Source organism: Mytilus galloprovincialis, chromosome 9 (assembly GCF_965363235.1).
Source record: "Mytilus galloprovincialis chromosome 9, xbMytGall1.hap1.1, whole genome shotgun sequence".
Classification (NCBI taxonomy): Eukaryota; Metazoa; Mollusca; class Bivalvia; order Mytilida; family Mytilidae; genus Mytilus; species Mytilus galloprovincialis.
In genome coordinates this window covers 40,056,483-40,065,341 of record NC_134846.1, presented here as the reverse complement: position 1 = coordinate 40,065,341, position 8,859 = coordinate 40,056,483, and positions in this window count along the sequence as shown.

Genomic DNA, 8,859 nt, shown 5'->3' with positions numbered 1-8,859 from the left:
GCACACAAAGTCTAGTTTATAATCATTACTTTTTATACATGTTATAATACTATTTGAAATTTAAATAACCGCGATAGAATAAAAGGCCAAAATATGTGAAAACACTATAAAAATCTTTTTTTACAAAACAATGTACTACACGAAATTAGATTATTTGAATTAACACTTACGACAAAGTTTAATTAACATAAAAAAAAAACGCATGCTTAAGATAAAAAGGAAAATTTATTTCGCCCTATCGTCTCGCTTATTTAAAATGTCATCCATGATTTTATTTGACTTGTCTATCAATAAGGAACGATCAGCTAATGTATACCCAAAACCCAGATGTATGTAGCAGGTAAATATTTGTGATTTTGAAAGAAATATTTGCTGTCGATAATTCTCTTTACAATATTTGTATTTCATTTATTCATAATATATGTAAAAATCGTGCACAGAGGACCTAGTTTAGTACATATCCATGTATTGGTTCTATAATTTCCTTACGGTTATCATACCAGTAACTCGTTTCATATGACCCTATTTATAACTAAAAAGGGATTGAGAACAAAAAGAGAATAAAAAGAAGAAAAATCTTTTAATTTGACAAAATTATGATTAACTAAAAGAACGAGTTGGTTGACCGTTATGGAATATCCATTTCATAGATGTCTTACATTAGATTTTATCAATCGTTTCTTAACTAACCTTATTTGATATTTTTCTATAATATGATTTACTCCTGTATATGTTCGTGCTAAAAAAGAATACGTTCAAAAAAAAGGTCAAGAGAGTTTTGACATCTGTCTTTATATGTATATAATGGTCAATATAAACTGTAAACTATTTTTTTTTAAATATGCTTGTATTGATGTAGCATTTATTAAAAAAGAATAATGTTTTATTTGTGAATGTAATAATTTAAGCCTGTTTAACCTTATATAAAAGATAAAACATGGAACTTCATTCATTTAACGTCCTCAGATGCATGGGTCATTATTTAGTTAGTTTATGACAAGCCGTTTCGGTTGAGTGCTTAGATAATTCGTTTATTAAAATGTAAATAACTTTCACCAAGCATCTGTCATCTGTATAAGATTTTAAAATATAAAGTAAATTATATACTTAAAATATACGTTTCTTGACCAAATAAATATAAGAACTATTACTGTACATTAGAAACAAAAAATGTTTAAGCACATCTTTGAGATGTATTACTGATCATTATATCCTTAGAGGCGGAATGAATACATACAGGACTACTCTATGTCCAAAAGCACGACTGGCAAAGTTTTTATGACTCATTTTCCGGTTACAACAATTAATCTTTTCTTATATAACCAATTTAATGTTAAAGATTCTTTCAAAACAATTGAATTGTTTTTAAAGTTTGCATACTTTATTTAATGAAATAGATATACAGTCACATTTTAAAAGAATATCATTCAAGCTATAGAAATTTTATTCATAAAGGGGGAGTAACCCCTAATAAAAAAAAACAGATAAAGTGCCGCCCGTTTGATTCAAAATATTTAAAAGCTTAACACGACTGAACACGATCATAAAGCAACTAGACTTTGGTCTTACTTTATCTGAACGTGATATAATGAAATCTTATTTGACTGTTAGAAGAATCTGTCTTGTTTATTTTGACACGACTGATCTGACTGAACACGGTATATCTGAACACAGTCTGAGTGTCTAAACAGGTCTTAACGTTTTTTCCTAGCGGTAAGTTAAGTCGATTAAGACTTGATCAGACCAAAATGACCGTTTCAGACTTAAATCTGGCATAATGTCGTATCTACAATTTCACCAACTTTTCCAGAATGTGACCTACCGATTTAGACGTATTATGGGTTAGTTCTAAATGAGAGCAACATGACATCACATATGGAGCAGGATCCGCTTACCTTTCTGGAGCATCTGAGATTATCCTCAGTTGTAGTGGTTTCATGTTGCTCATCCTTAAGTTTGTTTATGCTGTTTTCTGTGTAATATTGTTTGTCTGTTGGTATTTCTCATTTCTAGCCATGACGCTGTCACTTATTTTTCAACTTATGAGTATGAACCTTTGGTATCGTTCGCCTCTCTTTTATGTCTATTAGCATTATGGGTGTATATAACTAGTATTAGGTTATCAAAGAATGTTATCTGAGTAGATAGGTATGAATATAAAGCTGACAGCAGTTTCATAAATTCCTTTGATACAATTTAAATATGTTGTGAAGACAACTGTCATTTCATAAAAACTTCATAGTTAAATGCCTAGTTTCTTTCTTTGGGTTTGAAATATATAATTTGCAACAAAAAACATTTACTAAATAAATCTAATTGTCATTAAACTAAAGGAAACACTCTGTAAACATTAAATGTTTGATCAACCTTATTCGTGTCTTTATTATTATTATTTTTTTTTAAAGATTTATGGAAAAGATAAAGATAGCTATTTATAAACTCTTATTAGTTTAGAGTACTATACTTCTATCATTCATCTAATAGTATTGTAGTGTGTTTTATGGCAAGCCATGTATCTTATAACTTATATTTAAAATAATATATAAATATAAGAAATCTTCATGATTTACAAACTATCTTTTAAGATAAACAATTTGAAGATATCTTTTAAGCTAAATAAAATATAAACTGAATGAGATATCTTTAATAATTTACCAAGTATTTCGTTAATTCGAACAATATTGTTTTACTTTATAAGATAGCCTAAAAAGTAAATAAATATAAACATGATAAGAAGAACGGCTACCTATAACTTTTACCCGAGAGACAAACTACACCCAAGAAGTTCGGAAAATATAGATTATACAATTGCATTGTGTGAGATTAAGTTTCTGCACTAGAGACTGCTATGTAAAACAGGTAGCAGTGTACTTAAAATTAATGAAATGTTAGGCGTGTGTTTGGTTCTGTTCTTTTGATTCTTGCAATTTACTTAGGGACTTTGCGTTTCGAATTTTCTTCGGAGTTTCGCATTTTTGTTATTTTTTTCTCTTATTTTCAGAAAACTTATATAAAATATATTATCCTTCAAAAGAACAAGAAAATGGTGCACATTTTGTAATGGAGTGTATTTACTAGATGAACTTAATAACCAGGAAAAAATGACATGAATATCATTATTTTCTCAGGAACGAACTAATGTTTTACAAATTTTAGTTTCACAAGTCTACAATCAACAGGAAGAGATGAACAAAAGAAATATCCTTTATTTAGAAAACAATAAAAACATAATACCTTTTAAGAAGTTTCATTTACTGAACTTAAAAATATTGTTGAAAACTGTAAAATAATGTTTAATTGATGCAAGCTATACTTTATTGTAGTTTTAAAATGAGTAGACATTATATTCGTGATTATTTTTGACCGTGCTATAGTGAGTTAAAACTACAATAAACTATAGCTTGCATTAATTATTTCGATTCTGATTAGGACAATTAAGGTAATTAAAAGGTCAAATATGTCAATTTAGAATTCTAACACGTTACAGTCATAATAAATGAATTTGTTACAACATGTGCATCTTGTAAGAGGTTGGAAGTGTTCAAAGTTAATCAAATAAATAAAATGCATGCCAATTTAATAAAATTGATTATTCTGCAGTAGTCAATATACGCATGTGCAAACATTTTTTATTGGATTAAGAGCATGAGATTATTCAACAATCGAATGAAGCACGTAATATTAGAATGTTTTTCAAAATATGTACAATGTAACAAGTAATACCGGTATTTCCAATTTGGTAATGCCCTCAGACAAAGTTCACTTTATATGGATTTGGATATTTTTAGGGTTTTTTGGTAATATAGCTCTTCAAGTGTATTGGTTCTTCACATATTCCGCTTTTAGCTTTTCTGATGAAGGTTAACTCAGGAAAGCACCTCACACGCATGAAACTTAGAAAGAGTGATTTTCATTTTTAGCGTATGGAATGTATATGATTGGATAATTAAGAAATGTATGTAAACATGCAGATATTGTTTTTTTTTTTTTTCACATATGGAATTGAACTCGAATATGTATCAGATGAAGGGAAATGCATCAAATTTAGTAACTATTGTGCAATGTATGTTTGTAGAATATCACAAAGAGCAAATTGATTGTCAAAACCCCAAAACCCAATCATACAAAACCTTACCCTACCACGAGAAGCATACATAAATACCGAACCACATGAGTATCCGTATGGTCACGACCGTCCGACCACACGCGTATTGTCCGACCGTACGCGTGTGGTCGGTATAATTTACACGTTTACTTGAAATAAGGTATGACCCTTCTAGTTCTCACTTCAATCAAAAGGTTACTTTATTATATTTCAATTATAAGAAAAGATTAACTAAATAAACATAAGCAGTTTCACACAGTTCAGTTCACTCACCATTTAAAGTACAATAAGAAAGGTCATGTTTTAGAATACTTTGATTCCCTAAAGGAAAAACAATCCTTGTGGACAAATGGTGCTGATAGAAATGATGAGCTAGACTGGACATTCATTTATACATCTTTATTAGTGCAAAAGTTCCAGTTAATGTCAAATTAAACTCATATCAACAATATCAAACACTATATTATGAATGCAAATAAAGAATACAGAATAGAGATTATACGAATCATTTGTATGATATATACTGTAATATAAATGTATGAAAACAGTAAAGAAAATGTTGCACAATTTAAAAAAAAAACAATACGACATTTTTTTTTCAAGACTTCTCAAAAAAGCATTGCATACATATATTCATATAGAAATATTTTGTTCTTCACATGTACATGTCTCTAATTTATGTTTTATCTTACGTACTTGTATGTAATGTCATGAAAGCTCTTTATAGGGCCCCTTAATTGGAAATAAAATATTCTTATTCTTATTCTTATTGTATACATATTGGATATCAAATAATTAATCGGTTGTGCTTCTTTCTCTGGTATGTATAACCCTCCTGTAATCAAGATCTTTTCCATATGGAGTGTATATACCATTAATTAATTTAAATTTTCATGATTATGTACAGCACATGCATTATTAATAAAGGTTTAGTTTGTGTTTACTTGGCATAAATACAGGGACTTGTATTTTATTTATAAAACTGTTTAATATATTAGTCAGCAATTGATGTCAAATGCAAATATTTTATGTTTATTTAGAATGATAAGATGAATTATTCAGATGGGAAAAAATTAAAACGTTATGAAATGAAATTATTTTGTGTTGCAGTGGTTATTTAACGCTTAGGATGCACACAATCAGCCAAGGTTAATGTTCACTTGGATTATGATTTATTATTCAAAAGATGTAATTCAGAAACACAGGAGATATTAGGTTGTAAGACTACAATACATGCACGTTTTCTCAAAAATATTATATATGATCATTATCGTTTTTTGATACACAAAAGAATACTTAATCTTTCACGATAAAACAATTATATCAAATCTAATATCTTAACAAAAAAGTTCAAGGGTTTTTGAAATAAAGATGTGTTTGGAAATACCCACTAAGCTTCAATAAGCACACACAAATATATATTTTACAACCAATTCCATTTTTTTGTGTACACATTATTGTGGAGACTCTGTTGACGAATCCACATGTTTATTGGATTCTATCGGGTTTGACAGAGATTGATATTGACATTCAGTCAATGTTTGTTTTGGAGGTTAATAGGTATGCTCATAAAATTCCCTTTGTTCTGTTTATGCCTCATATTGATTGGTTTTGAAAGAGTCAATAGGATCAACTTCGGTTCGATTGGTTGATAATCATTCGCATTTGTTGCAAATTATTTGGTTCAGTCCAATTGAAGTTTTTACGTCTTGTGCTTGTGCAGCTTCTGTAGTTTCATAAGTATGTTTATCCGATTCCTGTTGTTTTGTTAATGATTCAAATTGATTGGTATGGGTTGACGCATACACATGTTTGTCTGATTCTCGAGGGTTAGAAAGCGACTGATATTGAGATAGCTCCTGTTCCATCGATACTGGTAACACATGTTCTGTAGATTCATAAGTATGTTTATCCGATTCCTGTTGTGTTGTTAATGATTCATATTGATTTGTGTGTATTAAGTCTGATTCATAAATATGTGTGTCTGAATGTCTGTTGGTTGATAATGATTCGTATTTGTTGCAACTATTTTGGTGCTCTTTTTTTGAAGTGTGAATGTCTTGAGGAACTGTATGTTGTAGAGATTCGTAGGTTTTTTGATCGGATTCACGTTGTCTTGTTAATGATTCGTATTGATTGGTATGGAATGAGTCTGATTCATAGATATGTTCAACTGAGCTTCGATTGGTTGTTAATGATTCGTATTTGGGGCAAATGTTTTGATCCTGTTTAATAAAAGTTTTGTCAATGTTAATAATGCTTATATCTGTCATTTTATTATAGTTAACTAAGTTATAGTCAGACGAATTGATCCTCTCTGTTGAAGTTGTATTCTGCTGAGTGTGACAGGGTTTCAAATCCTTAGCTCTCTTTTTTCTGTTGCAAACAATTACGATGATCACTAATGATGCAACTGTAATGGAAACCAATGTAGATCCGATCATCACAGGGATAATAGCTGAAAAATAGTTAACAAACCTAAGCTAACAGCAAGACAACTGAACATGTCATTTACTTAGTATGGGAAAGTATTGTCATGATGAATGCATGTTACATGTATTTGCCCTTATACATTTTCAAGTATGGAAAAAAGTAATTATGCTTCATTGTGCTTCAATTTTGAAATGCCTGTATGACTTCAACATGTTCAAGTTGATTTTCTTTTTTAAATATTAGGTCATAGTATCATTTATTAACTAAAATTGTTCTCACTTAACTTTCAACTTTAAAATCCCCCAAAAATAAGTTGATATGGCCTAACTCGCGATCGGTTATGATAAACTAATTAACGTAAAATAAATATACCCGTTTTGTCGTTCACACTTCACACGGGAAAAACTTGTGGTTATTTCATGCTTTTCAGATAAATTGAACCAATCTGACAAAATACGCAACTTGGTTCCTGAATCATTTAAAATAATCATAAAATAACTATTTCAAGAATGTTAATATAGCAAATTATCAAATTGAATTACCAAACAATTCATTAATTTACGAATTTGCGTCATGAGTTGAATATCTATTCATAAATGGCTTTTTAATATATTTGGTTTATTTAAATCATTATAACATTCACCAAGAAATTTTTTGATTGAAATAAAAAGAAATAAAAAGGAATATATCTTTTTCCTATACATGTTTATTTAGATTCTAAATAACGTTATACTAGTTTTTTAGTTGTTGGCATCATCAGTACAGTGGTAAGAATGTCGGTACTGGCTTGATTATAACAACCCTTTCTCATTCGTTCCTCAATAAATAGATGTAAATGTTATAAATACAAAAACTCAGGTTTCAACTTCTTTACATAACGGTTCACCTTAGATGAATTTGGACAGAATTTGTTGTTCTTTTTGGTCATAACGCACTTATACGCGGTTCTTATACACACTTGGCAGTCATTCGGAATATCATTTAGAAACCTGGGGCAAATGTTTGCACCACAATGATTGACTGCGCCGAGAATTATAGTGAAACGATGGTCATCGTCGACAATTCGTTTGACTGTTCGGGATGTATAAAATCGCAGTTATGTTGGGACAGAAAAAAAGGACGTTAAATCTGAAGCTTTTTGTAAAAATGGTGACAAGTTCTTTGCTCATTGATTCGACCGTAGTTGAGTTTGCATTATCCAATATAACCTGAATTTCCGGTGGCATTCAAAATTACCGACAATCAATGATATCCTAAATGACCAACATTTAAAAAAAAACCTATGTATTCTATCTTTTCTTATATTTAGTCTTGTCTTGAAAATGAATGAAATACTTGTTATCCAACATTAGATAAAGGCAATAGTAGTATACCGCTGTTCGAAAGTCACAACTCGTTTGCGAGGAAACAAATCCTGGTTACAAACTTAAACAGAGGGGAACGCATCTACTATAAGAGGAAAACATCGAAACAACAGAAACACTGAAGTGCAAAAAACAAAGACATTGCAACACACACAGGGACGAACTATAAGATAACAACTGCCATTTCCTGTCTTGGTACAGGACATTTTTAAGAACAAATGGTGGGTTGAAACTGGGTTTGTGCCTGGCGTTTTAATGGTAATGTTCAATATAATACTTAAATGACAACATTACATGACAGGACTAGAGTACAAACAAATGCAAGAACATTCAGGACAACGAAATACACAAAAAAAAAACACAATACAATAGTTCATTTCGACATCCTTATAGTTATCAAACGTACCAGCCTTATACTGTAATACGCCAGACGCGCGTTTCGTCTTTATAAGACTTATCAGTGACGCTCAGATCGAAATAGTTAGAAAGCCAAACAAGTACAAAGTTAAAAAACATTGATGATCCAAAATTACAGAAACTTATTTCAAATACGGCTAAGGTTATTTATGCCTAGAATAAGAAAAAAATAATCATTAGTATGTAGAATGATTCATTTTGTTTTATTAAAATGACCATATAATTGATAGTTATGTTAACACCGAAGAGCTGACTACTGGGGTGTTGATACCCTCAAGGACGAAACTACATCAAAACTATGGTCTTTTCGAAAACTAAGGAATATTAAGGTAAACAAATGCGATTCAAAATATGAAAGAGAAATAAAATGGTTTGTATATTAATATTAGCTAGTTATTTTTGGTCGTTTAGCTCTTCAACTGTTTTAGTTGTTATACATTCTAGGTGTTCACATATTAAGTTTGGAACGTTCCTACTAAAGGTAAATCAAAAAAGGATATCAAACAGCTCACACAATGTGATGGTATTTTTTATGACGGT